Below are 22,786 nucleotides of genomic sequence, written 5' to 3'. Positions count from 1 at the left end.
ATTCTGCAACAAAGATAAGAACAAACCAGCACTGGGTCAGCATGACACTTGAGGAGAAATTCACCAAGAGTGCAACACTGGAGAGAGAGTCAACCGAAAAAACAAGTGCACTAGAGAGACAATTATATTAATGTTTGACAAATGACCACAAAAGTAGGTCAATCGGACTGAAGGGTACAAGCAGTATGAAAACAATGTGGGAGTGCAAATGCAACTCCTCGAAATGTCAAAAAACATATAAGAAAGAAACCTACACAACATCAGAACATATGTAGAAAAACATAACAAAAGTACAGTGATACAAAACATTGTGAGTCTGGACAACTCAAGAACCTATCAAGAAAGAGAGAGTGAGAGAAAGAGATTGGATGATGAGGCTGATGATGTCAATGTCTACTGAGTGTGATGACCAAGGACGAGGGAGGTGAACACAGCACTGGCTCACTATCAAAGTCCTTTTGAACCATCGGGGGTTTGGCAATATGATCGTGGGGGAAATGTACGAGTAAGGGATACTCCTAGCATCCAAGGTTGAAAGAAGGATTCTCCGAATGGATCTCTACCCGCTCCTTTGGGTTTGGGAGGTAGTCTAATGGGTAGGCAGTGTTCTACTTTGAGTCCATTTCGAGTTGATCTCCCTAATGCTTTCAGAACTTGTGGCTTGATGTACAAACCTGTACTACCAAACTAGTCTCAATAATATCAATTGGCCACCCAGAGGGGGAGGTTGAGAAGAAACCTGAGGTCTCACCATTCTACTGCCCAATGCACTTTGGAGCTTTGTCAATCGTTAATTGCTATGATTTGACAAATCAACAAGTATGCATTGATTAGTCTATTCATCCTAGCATGGGGCATGGCATGCAAAACCTAAGATTTCTCGCAGAAGATCTCCTTGATCAAGAAGGATAAATACCTTAGTTCCTAGTGCCCAATAAATCCCTATACAGGTAGCGATAGCATCCTTTGAACTCATAGTATAGGAGACACCACAAAATAATGTGCATCTTCATCTCTGGCTCTTGAAGGTGGCACACCTAACTAACCCTATCAAATCGTGGTATATGGTGATTTGTCTGTATCTGGAGTCGACGGCAGCCAACCCAAAGTTATCCCAAATGGATACTGAGCGAATGCATCTAATGCCTATGCATATGAGGGGGTCGAACGAAGATGTTGTTGAAAAATATGTAACTAGGTTCAGCCTTCATGAGTATGAAATATATTTTTGATTCTTGTAAATTATAAAATGAAAAAAAATTATTATTATTATTTTTGGAGCATGGGTTTCATTAATTGCTAACTAATTAATCATTAATCTTATTTGTTGTTTTTTTACATTATTTGTGTTTATTTTTATATAAATTTAGTTTGTTACATCCATCTTCTGTAAAAATTTCTGTTTCCCACCCCGGTTTTCAGTTTCACCTTATTTCTCCCATGTAGTTAAATGCCCATTCCCATAGCCATACATTTAACAGACTGAAAAAATAAATATTGCTGAAAACACAAATTCTGGAAATTTTTCAGAGTGCTGGAAATTGCAGAAATAAAAAATCAGCAATTAAAACAGCCATTAAAACACATTTAAACTCAGTGATTTTTGGTCAACTTGACCCTGGAAAAACCCCCTACAACTCTTGGGGAAAACCAGTTTGAGAGCTCTTCTTTATTTCTGGAAAATGCCTTTTACAGAGAAAATATTTTCAGCAAAAAATCAGCAAAACAGAAATTTTTCCAGCAAGCAAAACTTATCTGTTTTCAGCCCAAACGACAATCTGAAAACTGCTGGAAGAGCTGTACGGACCGTACGGATGTACGGACTGTACGGACGTACGGATGTACGGACCGTACGGACTGTACGGACGGCCGTACGGACTTGTACGGACAGCCCTCGGGAAAAGTGCAGAAAATCGCCTCCTTGATATTCGTGCTGAAAAATAATTTTTTCACTGTTTTGCTCACTAAATCTGCCTTTTTCTGCTTGTTCTTTATGCTGTTCAGATTTGCTGAAATGCTGCCTTGGTGTGTGTGCCAAACTGCTGCCTCTTTCTCCTCCTTGTCCAGAAATCTCCCTTGCTCTCTTGCTCTCCTTCTCCCAATCTGCTCATGAAAGAATGAATGATCTTTTTCCTCCTTTTCCTCCCTTAACCCAACCCTAAATGACTTTTGGGTGATCCCTAAATCCAATGGCTGAAATAGATTTAGATCAATGGCTGAGATTAAATGCTCATTTAAATCTCACTTTCTATTTTTTAATTCACCCCACTTTAATAAAGACCCACTTAGTCATTTATTTCTAAAGTCACTTTTCCTTTCTAATTTTTCATTGACTTTATAAAGTCACTTTAAAATTAGACTTAGTAACTTTATCACTTAAAGTCACTTTCAAATTAGATTTAACTTTATAAAAATTATAAAGTTACTTTAGGAGAAAAATTAAATTCTTTTGGACACTTTTCCCTAGGCCAAAGATCAAAGCCTTAGGGAACCACCTGTCCTCCGGTACTAAATTTCAACACTCCCTCTTACCGAGGAAGGTGTTCCTCACCACACCCATCTTGTCTCTGAAGTAGACATGCTTGCCCCGTGGTAAGGGTTTGGTAAGAATATCTGCAACCTGCTCATCAGTGGAAATATACTCAAGCTTCACAGCTCCCTTCTGAACATAGTCTCTGATGAAATGATATCTGATCCCGATATGCTTTGACCTGTCATGAAATACTGGATTCTCCGTGAGTTTAATGCAACTCTGATTATCACAGTAAATCACTGAAGGTCTCAACGGCTGACCAACTAAGCCAAACAACATCTTGCGAAGCCAGATGGCCTCACAACTAGCTAGACTGGCTGCCATATACTCTGCTTCCGCTGAACTCAGTGCTACTGACTGCTGCTTCCGGCTGAACCATGACACTACTGCTAAACCCAACCCAAAACAACACCCTGAAGTGCTCTTCCTATCAGAAGCACAACCTGCCCAATCAGAATCAGTGTATCCTGCCAATCTCACTCCATCTCCCTGCCTGTAGTCCAGACCATAATCCACTGTCCCCTGCAAGTACCGCAAAATGTGTTTTGCAGCCACCCAGTGAACCTTCCTAGGCTCACACATAAACTGACTCATCGTGTTGACTGCAAAACAGATATCTGGTCTGGTGTTGACCAAATACATCAAGGAACCAATCAGCTGCCTGTACAATGTGGGATCCACCAACTCGGAATCCGAAGCATGAAGCTTCTTCCAGTTGGTGATCATCGGTGTCGACATGGGTCTACAATCCTCCATGTGGAATCTGCTAAGGATGTCCACAATATACTTCCCCTGCCCCAGGAAGAAATGCCCCTCCTCCTGCCACACCTCCAAACCCAAAAAGTAATGCATCAAGCAGATGTCCTTCATCTCAAACTCCGCCGCAAGATCTCTCTTGCAGTGCTCTATGAGTCTCTCTGCACCTGTAATGATCAAGTCATCCACATACAGCACCAGAATGAGAGGCTCCTCACCAATCACAATAAAGTAAAGGTTCGGATCTGCCTCACTCTTTGTGAAACCCATCCCTTGCAAGTATGCATCTATCCTGGAGTACCAAGCTCTGGGAGCTTGCTTCAGGCCATAAAGGGCCTTCTTCAATCTGCACACATGGGACTCCTTCCCATGCACCTCAAAGCCCTGTGGCTGCTCAATGTACACCTCCTCCTGTATGAAGCCATTGAGAAATGCGGTCTTCACATCCATCTGGTGGATCTTCCAACCCATCTCTGCTGCTATCGATATAATGGAGCGGATCGAAGTATATCGAGCCACGGGAGCGAAGGTCTCCTCATAATCAACTCCCTCTACCTGTGAGAACCCTCTAGCCACAAACCTTGCTTTGAATTTCTCAATGCTGCCATCTGCAGCATGCTTTACCTTGTAAAGCCATCTGGAAGTAACCACGGATTTGCCCTCAGGCCTCGGCACCACCTCCCAAACATCATTCTTCATGATAGAAGAATACTCCTCCTGCATGGCCTCTCTCCAGACCTGCTGGCTAGCTGCCTCCTCATAGCTAGAAGGCTCAGAGTCAAGGATGCTGGTAACCATCGCCATATAGCTACAAAATCTCTCAGGTGGTCTACTCTCTCTGACCGGCCTCTTCGGCTCAGCAACAGATGTGGCATCTCTCAAGGTGTCCTGAAGCCACTTGGGCTTCCTCTTCCCTGAGCATGCTTCTCCCATAGGAGAATGAAACTCCTCCTCCTCATCCCCATCAGTAGCCTGAACTCCTGACTGTCTGTCTGCTGTCCTCCTGCCTGCACCTGAACCTGTAGAAGCTGAGGTACCGTGTGAACTGTCCATCAGTGGACTCCCTAGTGAACTGCTCTGTGAACTGCTCTGTATGCTGCCCGGAGCACCACCCCTCTGGCTCGGCGAGCCACTGCTCACTGATGGACCTGACATCCTCATAGATGTACCTCCGGATCCTCCTGATCCCTGCCCACTGGATCCCTGCGACTGACTCAACTGCTGCTGAGGGTCTGGCTGATCCAGATACTCTAACTCCCGTGACCTCCTAAAGGCCCTGTCCTCCTCGAACTTCACATCCCGTCTGACAACAACTTTCCTCTGTGCAGGAATGTAAATCCGAAAGGCCTTTGAGGTCTCACTGTAGCCCACAAAGATACCCTTCTCTGCGGTGGGCTCTAGTTTGGTCCTCTCCTCCTTGGGTATATAGGAGTATGTAATGCATCCAAGGATATGAAGATGACCAAGATCAGGCTTCTTCCCAAAGAAAGCCTCCTCCGGAGTCATGTGCCCCAAGGCACGATGCGGACTCCTGTTCTGCAAGTAAACAGCTGTGTTGCAGGCCTCTGCCCACAAGAACAATGGCAACCCCTGATCATATAACATGGCTTTGGCAGCCCCTATGATGGATCTGTTCTTCCTCTCCGCAACCCCGTTCTGCTGGGGGTTGTAAGGAACAGTGAACTCCCTCCTAATGCCTGCCTCCGCACAATAGTCAACAAACTCTCCAAGGGTGTACTCTCCTCCATTGTCCGACCTCAGGGACTTGATCTTTCGACCTGTCTGAGTCTCCACAAGAGCTCTGAACTCCTGAAACCGCTTGAAGACCTCACTCTTGGTCTTCAAGAAATAAATCCAGGTCCTCCTGGAGTGATCATCAATGAATAAGACATAGTACTCATATCCACTCAAGGAAACATGAGACATCCGACCGCTCACATCGGAATGAATCAAATCAAGTATCCCCGTCGCTCTGCTGTCACTGCTGGGAAAAGGGGATTTGGCAAACTTGCCCATCGCACAACCTCTGCAAGTATCATGGTGATCAGTACTGAAATCTGGCACACCTGTAGTGATCTCCCGCAATGTCCTCAAGGCTCCATGAGACATGTGCCCCATCCTGCGGTGCCAAATCTCACATAGCTCAGAACTGCTAGCTCTGCTGTCGGTACTACAGCTCAATGCCAAAGGGGGCTGGAATGCAAACTTGTACACCTTTGCATGGCGTACACCTATCACTCTAGCTGAATCAGCTGGAGAGCCCCTGGGATACATCAACACCTGTCCTTCCCTGAACAGTACCTCATATCCTCTGTCCTCCAAAGCTGAGACGGATATGAGGTTCTTCCTCATCCCTGGCACATAAAGAACCTCTGACACCTTCAAGGGAGGTTTGGACTCCCTCTGAAATGTCACTGTCCCCACCCCGACTGCTCTAACAACTCTGTCATCACCGAGTACTATCTCAATATCAGTGCCACTCTCTGAAAGCTCTGAGAAGTACTCCCGGACTCCTGTCATGTGACGTGAAGCCCCACTATCCACATACCAGATACCTGTAGATGCTCCGCTAATCGAGGGAAAAGCATGCTCCCTCTGAACCTGTGTGGCAGGTGATCCTGCACTAGAGGACTCACATGTAGTGAACGCAAACTCCCGGTCAAAACGACCTGCAAAGTCCTCAATCTCAGCTGAAGCTGCCACATCCTGGTTCTTCCCCTTCTTCTTCTTCTTCTCCGGACACACAACTGCATAGTGTCCCATCTTCTGACAATTCCAACACTTCACTTTGGAATAGTCCTTTTGTGAGTTACCCTGTTTACCTTTACCTTTGCCTCCACCACCGCTTGTGGAAGCCTGCTTCTTCCCTTTGCCTTTCTTGCCTCCTGCTACCAGTGCTACGTCCTCATCCTGCTCAACTGGCTTGGCTGCCCCAAGCTGTCCTTTCCTGATCTCTGTCTGAATACAATCATCCCAAAACCTCTCCCATGTGGGAAGGGTCTCACGTGCACAAACCCCATCAGCAAAGTTCAACCATGAACGGGGGAGGCCATTCACTGCAATACGCACCAACTCAGTGGATGGAATGGCCTCTCCAATCGCTGCCAACTCATCTCTCACATTGGTAATCTTTGTGAGATATCCAGCTGCACTATCATTCCCCATCTTAATGTTCTTCAGCTTCTCCTTCAGGACCATCTTCCGGTTCTCATTGGTACTCTGGTAGAGATTGGACAATGCTGTCCACATCTCATGGGCATTGCTCTTTTCTCTCACATGAGGAATGCAATGGTCTTTGATTCCGTCTAGAATCAGCCTCTTACCCTTGTTGTTCTTTCTATTATAAGCTGCCAACTGAGTAGCATCAGTAGGCACAACAACAGGGTGCTGTGCTGTATGCACCATGATATCCTAGACTTCTGCCTCCTCAAAGATACTCTGCATTCTCTCCTTCCAAACGCTGTAATTTGTATGCCCATCCAACCTATCCTCCACCCTCAATCCCAATGACATCTTGCTGTCCTAAAACTGAAAAATAGCACTGCTGTGGTAAAGATAAACCTGCTGTTTATGAAAAATCAGCTTGCTGGAATTTTCTGAGTGAAAAAATCAGCAGCTGTATTTTTTCTCTTTTGCTGTCCCAAACTGCCCTTCAACACTCAAGCTCTGATACCATGTAAAAATTTCTGTTTCCCACCCCGGTTTTCAGTTTCACCTTATTTCTCCCATGTAGTTAAATGCCCATTCCCATAGCCATACATTTAACAGACTGAAAAAATAAATATTGCTGAAAACACAAATTCTGGAAATTTTTCAGAGTGCTGGAAATTGCAGAAATAAAAAATCAGCAATTAAAACAGCCATTAAAACACATTTAAACTCAGTGATTTTTGGTCAACTTGACCCTGGAAAAACCCCCTACAACTCTTGGGGAAAACCAGTTTGAGAGCTCTTCTTTATTTCTGGAAAATGCCTTTTACAGAGAAAATATTTTCAGCAAAAAATCAGCAAAACAGAAATTTTTCCAGCAAGCAAAACTTATCTGTTTTCAGCCCAAACGACAATCTGAAAACTGCTGGAAGAGCTGTACGGATGTACGGACTGTACGGACGTACGGATGTACGGACCGTACGGACTGTACTGACTGTACGGACGGCCGTACGGACTTGTACGGACAGCCCTCGGGAAAAGTGCAGAAAATCGCCTCCTCGATATTCGTGCTGAAAAATAATTTTTTCACTGTTTTGCTCACTAAATCTGCCTTTTTCTGCTTGTTCTTTATGCTGTTCAGATTTGCTGAAATGCTGCCTTGGTGTGTGTGCCAAACTGCTACCTCTTTCTCCTCCTTGTCCAGAAATCTCCCTTGCTCTCTTGCTCTCCTTCTCCCAATCTGCTCATGAAAGAATGAATGATCTTTTTTCCTCCTTTTCCTCCCTTAACCCAACCCTAAATGACTTTTGGGTGATCCCTAAATCCAATGGCTGAAATAGATTTAGATCAATGGCTAAGATTAAATGCTCATTTAAATCTCACTTTCTATTTTTTAATTCACCCCACTTTAATAAAGACCCACTTAGTCATTTATTTCTAAAGTCACTTTTCCTTTCTAATTTTTCATTGACTTTATAAAGTCACTTTAAAATTAGACTTAGTAACTTTATCACTTAAAGTCACTTTCAAATTAGATTTAACTTTATAAAAATTATAAAGTTACTTTAGGAGAAAAATTAAATTCTTTTGGACACTTTTCCCTAGGCCAAAGATCAAAGCCTTAGGGAACCACCTGTCCTCCGGTACTAAATTTCAACATCTTCAAGTTTGATCTTGGAGAAAAGGAAGCAAAGAGGTCAAGCGAAGGTCACCAAGGGTCTCTCTCAAGCTCCAGAAGTCAGGGAAATGCAAGCGAAGGTCAGAGGAGAGCTCTAGAAGAAGATCAAAGTTCCCACGTGGGGCAACAGTAGTTGTTGGTGGGCTGAAATTTCAGATCTGCAGTAGGATGTCGAAAATCTTGCAGCAGGAAGTTGAAAAGGTGTTATTGGAAGAGATTTGCATGGGTTTGGCTAGATCAAAGTTGGCACATCATCCAAAGAGGATGGTCTTGGTCTTGGAGGGTATTGGTCTCAGTGTTAAGGTCATGGAATTCATCAATTGAAGAATCTATGGAAGAGAAGAGATTTAAGGGTTTTCCTCTCAAGAGGATAGGTTTTGACCCTGGCTTGCAGCCTATATACTGTGTCATTGTTCTTCTTGTTTTGGTAGTTATTTGATGCTTCACAGATATAATAATAACGAACAAAGCTAATAAGTAAAAATGAATCACAAGTAGTTATCAAGTAAACAGAATTAATCATAATCGTTGCCCTATTGAATTCTCAACAGATGCCATCCCACAGCTCCAAAATGTGCACTAGGAACAAGGACATCTTCAAGCTCGAGCTTGTTGAAGGCGACATCCAAGTGTCCTGAATATATAAACTATAGATATCCTCTCTGATAACCTGATTCAATACATGTCTAATCTACAAGAGATGGCTCAACACATTAAAGGAGAATTCAAACGAGGTAAGGTGCTCTAGGGAGATAGTAATCGACTGGAGAAGCCGAAACATCTATGAGAACCAACCTTATGCTCGACTTGAGAGAGGATATGAAGAGAGATCCCCAAAGGAGAAACGTGCAAGGTAGGGATACCTCTCCCTCCCGATGGCAGAGTCTATAAGGGGTCAAAGTCTCCGAAGGAAAGGAACCCAACGGAAAATGACCTTGAGGTAGAAGGGGTGGACACTAAACTTTGCATAAATGATGAGCTACTAAACTCTCAGCTTACATCTGATGATGTGCCTAAGAAGCAACATCTATACTTTCTCTAACCTAGTCCAATTTTTCTACAGCAAGCTCAGTCCCCAGAACTCAAAGCCATAAGAATTGCGGGTCTAATAATTGCCACTATGAGTTAGAGTTTAGTCGAGATGTCCTGAAACCATCCTTGGAAACAATGTCCTCAATGAGGGCCAAGGAACCGTAGCCTTTACTAAGCTGAGCCTGGAGGGCTTACCACCAGTGCTATCAGGACCAAACCTGTTAACCACTCAAATTTCATTTGAAGGCTTGTCAAAGACTCCATGATCAAAGCACAATTCAGAGCATCCCAACATCGACAGATCATGTCAGAACTCAAGAATTCATCTTCTTCCTCTCATCATTCTATTGTCCAGATTCCGCAACCCTATGGGGATAATGTAAAAATTATTCTAGTATGATGAAAAAGAGTCATGTAAAAGGTCTAGGTAGCTTAGGACTTTACTAACAAGTCAGTTCACTCCAAGATGTTTTTTTCCTTAGCTCATTATTTGTGTTTTTCAACACTTATAATCAGTTAATTTTTTCTCCTAGATTTACCCCGAAGCTAGATTGCAGCTTGATGGTAAAGTCTTAGGTGAGTCCTAGTGTCTAGAGTCAATCTATATATTGCCATACTTGATCATCTCTAAAGTTTCGCAGAATTTGGTTGCGTCTAAGTGTCAATTTTTAATTGTCAAAATTTCCTACTAGACGGGAATTTTCTATGTAAATTTGATATATGATGTAATAAGTGTTGCTTATAGAAGTTGTAGAGGGTATGAGTACTCAAAATTAGACCTCTACACCTCAACTTTCTATTTAGACACACTTTAATGGTAAAAAAATATGTATTTACCCCTCAAAGCCCATTTTTTCCAATTTGTGACAAAAACTGGCAAATAATTAGCCAGAAAATAAAAATGGGAAGAAAATAAAAATTCTCTCCAAGTGGAAAATAATAAAAAAATGAAGTGGACTTTCCCAAGAAATAAAGTTAAGTCAAACAGTGATGGAATCTCCATAAATCAAGCACGAAAATCACCAAGAAAAAATTCAATGGTCCAAGGAAGAAGTTAATGTCCCAACAAATCGAATTTTTGAAGAGATGGTCCAAAGTTGGTTGATTTGAATGAGATATTTTCGAGGAAAAAGATGGAGAATATTTTTTGAGTGGTCCAAACCACTCCAGCATGGATTTATCACTCCACCCAGCCAACCCTACAAGCAAATGACTATCCCTCATGGAGATCTACGCAGGCTTATCAAGGGCTATGAATTTTTTTGGAAAAATCTAGTCATTTCTTCCTTGGGATCAAGACGTCCTAGCTTGGGATCACTTGGAGAGGAATTTTTTCTATTTAAGAGAGCCTTCTCTCTCTGATTTGTAAGATGTAAATAAAATCGAGGTACTTGGCTAAGCGAAGCTCTGCAAGATTTTTGTACTGGATTTTTCTTATCTAATAAAGAAAGACTTTGGGGGCACATGCTTTGTGGTGTTATTCTTTCACTTCTATGGTAATATTTTTATGGTTTATTTGTGCTTAATGCTCTAACACGATTTGATCTATAATTTTTTAGTTTCATATGCCATTTTTGGATTAATTTATACAAGGTATCTTGTGTAATTTTCCAGATTGGAGGACCACTCTAGATCTAGAAGCGCTAGTGGGTTTTTGGTTAAACCCATAATCTTCCTTTTCATTGTGTAGCCCAATCCCTTTTGGATCTAGCAGAATATTTTGAAGTGTGTAGAGATCTATAATCTTTTGAATCAGATCTTGAGCGTTTAGGGAAGTTTTTGGTTGTACCAACTCTCAAGCAGATAGAAGTGGAAGAACCCACAAAAATTTTCTCTCAAGGGCTTATCAAGTTAGAAACACTGAGAGGGGGGTATAAATCAATGTTCCTTATGAATTAGTATATTTTTAACTTCACAGAGCATTAATTGTTATTAGCATCAAATAATCATAATCATTCATAAACACCATTCAACAATGGAAAATGGTAATATGAGCTTCCACTAGGAGGATGGAACTCCGATCTGTAGCTCCGCAGGGTTTCAGCTAGGGTTTCATTCGTGAGCCCAATACACAGTCACCACTGTTGCTATCTGTGTTAACACTGCAGCGTGGCATCCTCTCCGTGACGGATTGCAGTTCGCTGTCAGCTCTCTAAGCTATGTTCTTGACTGCAGTATGTCAGCGATGGAAGAGGAAGTTGCTGATTATTTGGTGGATTCGAATCCCTACGAGCCCATCTGATCTCATCCTAGCAGTTTGTCGAAAGTGTCAGTTTTGGGCCCCCGCTCTCTAAATCTCCATCGTGGTCGGGATTGCCACCTGTCCATTCAGATCCCAATCCACGACTACATATCGTTTTCTGCTCTCCCCATCGCTTCATCGGGTCTTGACTGCCCTCCTCTCTCTTTGGCCACTCTTCACCTTCTCACTTCCTGCATTTCACCTTCCCTGTCCTTTGATTTTCCGCCTCTCGACTCTTCCTACCATCCATCCACATCTGCCCCCCCCCTTGTCGATAGGGTTAGACTCTGCAACAGACCCCCTTCCCCATCTCCCAGATTCTTACCCCTTTCATCTCCCTACCGCTGACCCTGGGCAGTTATCCCTATCGTCCAATTGTTTTGATGTTCTGGCCATAAACCCTCGGTCTTGTAACCTAGGCTAACTCGGGTTCTCGGGACCCTTTACAGGACCACCCGACGGCACCTCATACTGGCAAAGCCAAGAAGCCCAAGTGTGTCAAGGCTTCCCCGTAAGGACCTCTCCCTCTGTTTCGGTGAAGTTGTTTAAATGGGTGAGCATGTGGACACCGCGAACAAGGTTTTGGTGGGCAGAGTTAGAATTTGAACATATTCAGTCGCTCGCCTTCACCTCTAGGTCATGGAGATTTGGGGTAACATGCTCAGAGAGCTTCCATCTGTAACTACTCTGGCACGGGGATGGTTTGCCCTTAGTTTTCAAAGGGAGGAATACACCTCATCGGTTCTCTCTCGGTATTGGCACATTGAACTGGCTCTAGTGCTACTCAAGAGATGGAGTCCACTTTTCAATCCCGAGCGGGAATAATTGGGTGCTGGACCACTCTGGGTCCGTCTCCCTAGACTCCCCCTGCACTTCTAGTCTCTGTCTGAAAATATATTCACTCGTATTGGAAACGCATTGGGCACTTCTTGGATTATGACAATTCATTCATTACTTCTACCAATAAATCGATGGCCCGTATACTGGTATACCTGGATAGCAAGGAAGGTCTGGAGGAGTCATTGGAGAAGGTTCACCCGCATCCAATCACTAGATTATGAGGGGGTGCCATTTAGATGCAAAAGATGTCATAAGGTCGGACATCTCTACAAGGACTGTCCTCTGGTTAATACTGCATACTCCCCCTCCAAAGTCTTGGATGTTCCTGGTCCTGTGGCATTGGCACCTGCGGAAGGACAACCTCCTCGAACTACTCGTCCGAAGCCACTGGTTGGATGCTCTGCTCAAATCACTTCATTAGCCTCTCCTCAGTCTCCGTCTCAGCCCATGACGAGATCTTGGGCTTGTGTTGCGGTCGCTCTCTCTTCGGGTATTCCTCCACCTCTTTGCTCTACTCCTTCTTGATCTATATCTTGTTCTACACAACATCTACATGTTGCATTTGCATCCACTACTAGCTTATCCTCCACAGCTCTCACGTGTCCTTTGCATCACCCTCCCCCTTTCTACTCGACCACCCCTCCCACTATTCCTGGATTGATTGTTTCATCTACTTCTCCTGATCCTCGGATCTCCTCTAGTCACTCTCACTCCTACAATCTTCGCTCTCGAGTTACACACCCTCCCGAGCCTTCGGGGATTGGCATGATTTCCCCTCCTAAAATCGCTAAGCTCCTTACGGGGTGGTATTACTATATCTCTAAAGCTATCATCTCAGTCAGGGTGAAAGTGGCCCTAGGCAAACAATCTACGCTTGCCAGGGTTCTTAGAGCATTGAACACCCTCCCCCGGTCTCATCCATGAAGTGGATCTATTTTAATTGCAGAGGTTCGCTAGCCCTGCTAAAAAATTAGCCCTTAAAAGACTACTGGATTTCGAGTTGATCGACATTATTTATTTACAAGAAACCCTTGGGATGGTTGAGTCGGTCATCTCTGTTATGCACTCTCTGAAGTCAGGTTGGACTTTCCATGCACTTGATGTCAATGGTCGATCTGCGAGAATAGCTCTTCGCATCAATCCCCGCACTATCAAGATCACCTCATCCTGGGGGGGTTTTGGTTTTATTGGCATGGACACTTACTCATCGGTGTTGGGTATGGATTTCAAAATTATCAATGTTTATGCTCCTTGTCTTAACAGGGCTGACTTCTAGAACCATTTACTCAACTTATATCTGGCTAACTCCGACAATCTTCTTCTGGGAGGGGATCTAAATTTCTCAATTGGCCATATGGAATCTTGGGGACATATTGCTCAGGTGGATCCCCTATCGGACTCCATGGAACAACTTCTGGAGCAACACCATTTGATTGTTATTCCTACTAATAAGATGCAACCAACTTGGCGTAACAAAAGAATTGGTGATGCATCTCTAGCAAGATGATTGGATCAATTCTTAATCAAGGAGCGCCTGGTAAGGACCCTGACAAATTACCGTCAATGGGTGGGTTCTGGTGATATCTCTGACCACTCTCCCATCTTTCTGGAGCTGTCGTGTCTGTTTCAGAAACCAAGAGCACCATTTAAAGTCAACTCCATGTGGTTGATGGACCCAGATTATATCAAAATGGTAACTGATTTATGGCGAGCTCATCCACCATCTCAGGGGAGATCCATAGCAAAAGGTTTTTGTCGCAATCTTATTGAACTTAAGAGCTTATCTATCCAATGGGAAAAAAAAGCAAACAAGATCGGGATGATTAGTCTCTTAGCATCATTGAGCACAAGTTGCTTGATCTGATGGATGAGCAGGACAGGGATTCTTCACTGCTGAAGCTAACTCACTGACTTAGAGGCTCAGAGGACTAAAATTCTTAAAGAATGAGAGGAGACTTGGCGCCTAAGGAGTAGGGCTATTTGGTTGCAGGCTGGGGATGACAATACTAAATTCTTTCATAATTTCGCGAAGGGGAGACGAGCTAGTAACACTATATGGAAAGATGCCTACTGAAAATGGACAGACTGCTCACACCTTTCACCAACTAGCCCATCTTGGCTCATCCCATTTCCAACAGCTCTTCAAGTCTCCTCCCAGGGCCACACTTGTTGAAATAGTCTGAATTGCTGGGATTTTCCCTCGATTCGTAGACTAGGATGCTACGATGACCTTATTAAGCCTGTATCCATGGGGGAACTGGAAAGTACTTTAAAATGGTTCAAAAAGGATAAAAGCCCTGGTCCTGATGGATGGTTTGTGGAATTCTATCTAGCTTTTTTTGAAATCATTGGACAGGACCTTCTTAAGGTTGTGGAGGAATGCAGGTCAACTAGTCGTATGTATGAGGCTATCAACTCCACTTTCATTTCTCTCATTCCCAAAGTGGACTCCCCACTTTCTTTCAATGATTTTAGGGCCATCTCCCTCTGCAACTGTCTCTACAAGATTATTGCCAAGATCATTTCCAACCGTATCAAGCCCATCCTTTCTGCCCATATTTCACTTGAGCAATTTGCCTTCCTGCATAATAGACAAATTCATGAGGCCATTGGCACTACTCAGGAGGCTCTACACTCCATTAAGACGAAGCATTTAAAAGGATCCATTCTCAAAATCGACCTCTCCAAGGCATTTGATCGGGTTAGCTGGCTTTATATTAGAATTCTCCTTACTCATTTAGGATTCCCCCTCACTTTCATTCAATGGATTATGTGTTGCATTTCTACTGTGTCCTTCAGCGTTCTTATTAATGGATCAGCCTCCAATTTCTTTCATGCTAAGCATGGCCTCAGACAAGGATGTCCTCTTTCTCCACTTATTTTTCTCCTTGCAATGGAAGGTCTAATCAGATTGATATTGCAAGGAAGACGAGAAGGGTGACTTCGAGGACTCAAGATAACTGACCATTGCACTATATCCCATCTTCTTTTTGTTGATGATGTACTCATCTTCCTCAATGTGGGTATTGAGGACTTCTATGTATTTTATGAGCCATTATTACTCTTCTGCGTTGCTACTGGAATGGAATCGAATCAGATGAAGTACACTATTACTTTCTTAGCATACTCCCCACAGGAAATTCGGTTTTCCCTTCATAAATTCCCATTTCAAATACATATATTGGATGAGGCCTTAAATACCTTGGTTTCCGCATCAAACCACACTGTTATAAAATTGTGGATTGGATCTGGCTTGTGGCCAAGGTAGAAAAAAGACTTCACAACTAGAGCCATAGGTTCTTATCCAGAGCAGGGCGATTAGTACTTATTAAATAGGTCCTGGAAGCAACCCCAGTTTATTAGATGTCTTTGGCATGGATTCCCAAAGGAATACTATCTCGGATCCAAAAACATTGTTGTAGATCCTTTGGAATGGAAACAAGGAAGGGAAGACTTTTGCCTGGGTGGGATGGAGTCACATCGCACTTCCTAAAAAATGGGGAGGATGGGGATTAAAAGATCTACCTTCATTCACTCATGCACTAGCAGCAAAGATGGGATGGCTCATCATTAACTCTTACATCCTCTGGACAGAGGTTGTTCATTATAAATACATATGGCCTCTACATATCATGGAATGGATACGTCTTCCATCATGGCACAGGAATGGTATTTCCACAATCTAGAGGGTTGTTCTTCTTACTCTACCCACTATCAGAGATGGCCTTGTATGGCGTATTAAAGTTGGCACATCTATGCGCATTGATATGGATCCATGGACTGGTTGTGGCAATATGTATCGTCTACCCCTTGATCTTATTAATTTTCTTAAGGATAGGGGCATAGCCATGATTGCCAATATTGCAGACTCGGAGAACTCCACTATATTTGCACAGGGTTGGAAATCCACGGACCAGCTAGAAATTCCAGCTTAGTGGACCCAGGATTGGGAGGGATATATTGCAACATTGACCGAATCTCATGTCCGAATTACAGAGGAAGACGATGAGTTCATTTGAGCACCAACAGCGCTGATCCAGATTTAAACAGGAACGCAACGAATTACAAAAATAACCATAAACACAGAGACGCAAGCGGAAATAATAATTCATTTCATTAATGTAAAATACTGAAATATGCTTACAAACAAAAATGGAAAAACCAGCTAGGGCAATGGTAGCTTATCTCTGAGAAGAGATGTGGTGACTACATGCCTCTGAACTGCCTTACAATGAGGCTCAAGGGCCTTTTTATTATTGAACAATAAGAGCAAACCCTAACCCGAGGAGATGTAACACCAAGAGTTTATGGGCCCCATTGGGGTGAGTTGGATAGCCAACTTCCCAGGATCGTGACTTGGTCATATTATCTTCGTTTGACGTGCATGATAACCCGTTGGAAAGATCTGTCCAAGGACTACGACAGAAAAGACGATTTTAGACAAAAAATTGTTGGTAGGTAGATTTCCAAAAAAACGTCATTTAGGGCATCAAAACGGCTCCGTAAGTTTAGGACCCGAAAAACTGCTAAAAATAGTAAACTGTGCTACAATTAAGGAAACTGAAAAACTGAAAGAAGCAATGGTGGGTGTCTAAGTAGAATTGGCAGGTGGCCACCAATATCCACCTGGATCATTCCTCCCCCCCAAGGAAGCAACGGTCCCCATTGCATTGAGTTCCTCCATGAGATGAGGAAACTTCTACTAAACTTGGTCCCTGGTGAAGGAGTTGACCTGCTTTGACAACTCAATACAGTTGGATATTCTGCGGGCGAGTGTGCTTGATCTGTGTGTCCATGATTCGATCAGTTGCAACTTGTTCCATGCAATTTGGATTTAACTCTGTGGGTGTGAGTTGTTCTGCAATGTCGGATGTGTCTAGTAATGGTGGAAAGTATGGCCGAAGGCACAGTGCACATTGAACACTGGGTGCAAGCCAAGGAATGGGGGAATGCTGAGCTCAAATGCATTGTCTCCCACAGCCTTGGTAATGGTGTAAGGACCATATCAGAGTGGTCAAGTTTTCGATAGGCTCCGCAGTAAGGCGTTCCTTTTGCAAATGCAACCAGACCTTTTCGCCCACTTGAAACTTGTGTGGCACCCGATGTTGATCATGTCGTTGCTTGTACTTGGCATTTGATTTCTCCAAAATGTCATGGACCTGCTAGCGAATATGTTGGATGTGCTCAATGAAGTTGTTTGCCTTATCTGTTTCGGACTGGACATGAGCTGAATCTGCATGAGTAGCTGCAAATGGCATGGCCACATCAATGGGACATAGTGGCTGGAATCCCAAGCCCACCTGAAAAGGGTTATGGCTAGTCGAGCTGTGGAGAGCCCGGTTGTAGTTGTGTTGAACATAGGGGAGGCTCTCATCCCATGTGCGTGGATGCTTTGAGTTGTACATGCGCAGAATGTGTACGATCATCCTGTTGACAACCTCTGTCTGTCCATCAGTTTGAGGATGGAAGGCTGTGCACTTAGTGAGTTTGGTGTCTAGCATCGACTAGAGACTGGACCAAAATGTACTGAGGAACCTGTTGTTCCAATCTGAGATGATAGACTGTGGGATCCCAAAGTGTACCCACACTCGTTCAAAGAAGAGTTTAGCAGTGGCTTCGGCTGTGATATTCTTCTTAATGGCTGCCATAATGGCCATCTTCGAGAACCTGTCAATGACCACAAAAACACAGTCGTTTCCATGCTTAGTGGAAGGAAGGCTTGACATGTAATCCATGGAGATGGATTCCCAAGGTCGACTAGTGGTAGGCAGCGGGAGGGTATAGAGGCCTTGCTTCTTGATGGTTTTTTAGGCAATGGCGCAAGCAGTGCATGATCTGATGTACATCCCGACATCCTGTCGAAGATTTGGCCAATAGAAATACTTCTGCAGTACTGCCACCGGTTTTTTGACCCCGAAATGCCCCGCAGCCCGACTGTAGTGTGCTTCCCAAATCATCGTGGCATGCTCGCTTGAAGGAACACAAATGTGACCCAGGTGGCATAACAGGGCATCCTGGAGGTGAAAATCTGGAACACGCTGACCCTCCAAGAGTGTCTGGTATGTGTGGCCGAATTCTGGATCAATTTTGTAGAGAAGTGGCCAATCAGAATTCTCGTGCCCACAAGAGTTGAGCACAATGGTTAACGCCATGATTGGTGGTCGACTGAGGAAACCTGCAACATAATTAGTGCTACCCTTCTTATACTTGATATTCAAATGGAACTGTTGCAAGTATGTGGACCACTTTTGATGGCAATCATTCTGCAATTTCCCTTGGGTCTGTATCAACTGCAGGGGTCGGTGGTGGATGACCGTTTCCTTCCCCAAAATGTAATGCTTCCATTGTCGACAGGCCTGCACAATGGAATACATCTCTTTGTCATAAGTGGGATACTTCCGAACTGTGTCTGAAGGTGTCTCATTGAGATATGCCACTAGATGCCAGTGTTGAGTAAGGACTGCCCTAATAGCATAGTCAGAGGCATCTGTCTCGACCTTAAATGGTTGTTGATAGTCTGGTAATGCGAGCACCGTTGCCGAGCAGAGGTGATCTTTCAACTCTGTGAATGCCTTCTGTTGAGATCCAGACCAAAAGAATTTTTCTTTCGCTCCTCCCTTGGTAACTTGCCTCAAGGGCCAAGTGATATGAGAAAATCCCAACACAAACCTGCGGTAGAAGTTGGCAAGACCTAGAAAGCTACGGAGCTCTGTCAGAGTTGTTGGAGATGGCCAATCCCGAATGACTTGGATCTTGGCAGGATCCACATGCACACCATGTTCATCAATAATGTATCCCAGATACTAAACCTGGGTCATGCCAAAAGTGCATTTCTCCAAATTCGCACATACCTTGTGTTGCCGCAGTGTATGTGTTGGACACAGATTGTCATTGATGTCAATATGGCAATATTCAAGAGGAGGACACAGAGCCACATAGGAGCAGACGGAGCCAAGAGGAGCAAGAGGAGCCAGAGAGGAGCAGACGGAGCCAAGAGGAGCAAGAGGAGCCACAGAGGAGCAGACCAAGCCAGAGGAGCCACATTGGAGCAAAGAGGAGCTATAGGAGGAGCCACATATATATATGCCATATATATACCAAAGAAGAGGAGCTATCGGAGCATATCGGAGCAAGAGGAGCCATCGGAGGAGCAAATGCAGCAAACAGAGCCATATATGCCACAGATAACAGATATCGGGAGCATACACAGCTATCGGGAGCCTATCGGGAGCCATCGGGAGCAGAACTCATATAGATATGTCATCGGGCTTGTAAAACCCATGAATGCATGCTTTAACATTATCGGCGTTTAAAAACCATATATATATATGCATTCACAACTATCAGGAGCAAAACTATGCATATATGTGTTTAACACTATCGGCGGGCACATATTACAAACACACTATCGGCGGAGAAGTTTATCTATAAAGGCATATGGATATCGGCGACATCGCTAATCAGCGGTTCAGCTATGCGCCACCACTGAAACCTCTGATTGCGATAATAATGCGGACCCGATGCAGAACATAAACCATAGTGTAATACCATATCGCATCCGTCGCCAAAGCATGACACTCTCCCGATCGCCGATTGCGATAAGCATGCGGACCCGACGGGCATATAAAACATGGTCCAATGTAATATCGCATCCGCCTATGTCGCTGGTCTCAAAGGGCTGTCACTTCCGAAACCCCCGATTGCGACAATATATGCGGACCCGACGGGCATATAAATTATGGCTTAATATCATATCGCATCCGGTTCATCGGAGCAGTGGTGTATCGGCCATTGGCGACTGCCGATTGCGATAAGGGAGCGGACCCGACGGGCACATAAAATATGGTTCAATGCAATATCGCGTCCATAAAGAGGATCGGCCCATCGGCCATCGGCCCTTTGCGATCGCCGATTGCGATGAATACTGCGGACCCGATATATTATAGATACGGGTGCTATGACCCTTGAAGTCCGCCCTTTAGCACTGTCGACTGTTTTTTCATATATTTCCTGTGTAATTTGATATTTGGCCTGCGCGCGCCTCTGAGGCAAAAATGCATTCGATAAGGATCCCGATAGCTCAGGAGACTAACTCATGGCAATAATGATTACGATTGGGACGTGGCTGTTCGTTAAGCCATGTCAATGTGTGTATGCGGCCTCTCTTTCCCTTGAACGTGTCTTGTGAATATTGAAACACCCGGATAGACAGAAGAAGCCATGGATTTGGAAGCTGAAGTGTCAAGCGAGCATAGAAGACCAAGCGAGTCAGAGGAAACGATAGCCACGGAGGAAGAAGCCAAAGAGCCAGCGTGTAAGAGGAAATGAATGGACAGAGGCATGGAATGTATAAAAGCAGCAAAAACAGAGAACTGATATGGTTGTTGGTGTATGGTATAACCTGAGCATGAAATAGTGGAAGTAGTAGAGGCAAAGGGGGCAACAGAAGCAGTGGAAACTGAAAAGAGTGCAGCAGCACACCAATGTATACCAAAGAGGTTGGAGTCTCAGAATTGAACAGGATTGAAGTCCTTGGGAGTTGGTGCTCCTAAGTCCAAGATTGGAGTCTTGGCAAAACAGAGTTGGTGTTCTTGAGGTTGGAGCTTCATTGAAGTCCAAGTTGGAGCTTGGCAACTGTTCACAATTAGATATTGTTAAGTTATGGTATGTTCTATGCTTATAACAGTTTACTTCTTTTTCTTGTTATATTCCACCAATTAGCAATCACATGTACATAAAGTAAAGTGCAGATAGAACATTAAACGATCGACAGAAAACAAGCCAAGACAAGAGACACAAGATGTGGCGGCTAGCCAGGGACAAACCCCACAATGTGTGGGGAAACCCTTTGATCAAATCTTCTTTTATCTTCAATAATTCAGCAGAGAGAAATAGTACAATAAATCTGATTCATATCAGCAGTAGCAAACCCTAGATCAGTAGCATCAGCATTAGCGGCTTCATTATCAAACTAGGGCAGACCATATCTCACAAACCGACAGATGGATTGACTTCATTCCACCACCAAAAGTTTCGGCTTCCAAAGGAGGTTCAGATGAACCTACAGCGCAGTTCAGATGAGGAGATCTTCTAGGCCACGCAAGTCAATCATTACTTCTGCAATTGCAGCTTCAGTTTCAGCAGTTTCCGGCTTCAAACTAGGGCAGTCGATATCTTGCAAACCGTTCGTCGGATTGACTTCATTCCACCACCAAAAGTTGCGACTTTCAAAGGAGGTTCAGATGAACCTACAGCGCAGTTCCAAAGAGGAGATCTTCAAGGCCACACAAGTCAATCTTTACTTCTGCAGTTGCAGCTTCAAATTCAACAGCTTCCGGCTTCACATGTGTGAGAGAGAGAGACCCATTTTAGCGCAGTAGAGAAGAGACTCATATCTGCGTAGTAGAGAGAGAGAGATGTGATGAGATGAGTGAGTCCAAATGAGGAAAAGTCCTCTTATATTTATACACAACGTTGGAGGGTGAATAGATGCGACTGTTGGGCTTCTGAGCCTACATGAGTTGTAGGTCGGCTTGATAATAATTCCATAATCAAAATAAATTCATATCTCCATGAATACTTATCGGAATTAGATGATCTTTATATCAATCCTACACCTCTCGACGAGAGGAATCTAATAAAAATATAATTAGCCATGAATAAGATGACCCACATGAAGTTTTGCCCTGGTTGCCAATTTTAACACTCCCTCTCAACCATGGAGAACTTCATCTGCAATCTGTCTATCAGTCGTTACTATTCATCCATCAAATGCACTGCCTTGTACAGCCTGACCCTTGCCCTGCTCTGCTCTATTTTGCCTGTTCTGCCCTGCACTGATCTGTACTGTTTTGTTCTGTTCTGCTCTGCTCTTGCATTGTTCTGTTCTACTCTGCTTTTGTCTGAATTATGAAGAAGAAGAAATGATCGAGGATGTATCATACTGACTCAAAGTCAGTCTCAGAGTATGTACCACTGGTCCCAGACCAGTCTCAACCAACCTAAAGTCAGCGTCATAGTGAGTACAACTCCAATGGTCCCAGACCAATATCATCCTCCACTGACTCAAAGTCAGTCTCAAGAGTATGTACCATTGATCCCAAACTAGTCTCAACCGACCCGAAGTCAGCGTCATAGTATGGTACAACTCCTACCACTGGTCCCAGACCAGTATCATTGATCCCAGATCAATGGAGGTCATCCTAGCGTAGGGAGTACGGTAGTTACAACGATGCGTCCATCGGTACTACTATGGTCCCTAACTTCATTTCCCTGCTCATTGATCAGATGAGAGGTACTTCCCATGAGTCCCAGACTGCATGGGTAGGATGCCTCGACAGGAGAACTAATCAATCCTGTCCTCACAGGAGAACACATCAATCCTGCTACAATTGCCATGGAGAACACATCAATCCAGGCCTCACAGGAGAACACATCAATCCTGCTACAATTGCCATGGAGAAAACATCAATCCAGGCCGCCATGGAGAACACATCAATCCAGGCCTCACAGGAGAACACATCAATCCTGCTACACAGGAGAGCGAATCATCCTG

The 22,786-nt window shown here is 44.0% G+C and overlaps 1 protein-coding gene across 1 annotated transcript in view; it reads right to left on the bottom strand.

Moving 5' to 3' along the window:
- The window catches only part of LOC149211073 (multisubstrate pseudouridine synthase 7-like), a 405,145-nt gene that overhangs the window by 174,980 nt on the left and 207,379 nt on the right, over window positions 1–22,786 (bottom strand). The window lies entirely within an intron of this gene.

Source organism: Pinus tabuliformis, chromosome 1_2 (assembly GCF_031772625.1).
Source record: "Pinus tabuliformis cultivar Carrire ecotype Pingquan chromosome 1_2, CPIR1, whole genome shotgun sequence".
NCBI classification, from domain to species: Eukaryota; Viridiplantae; Streptophyta; class Pinopsida; order Pinales; family Pinaceae; genus Pinus; species Pinus tabuliformis.
The sequence above is the reverse complement of the archived record's forward strand: the minus strand, read 5'-3'. Positions and strand labels throughout refer to the sequence as shown.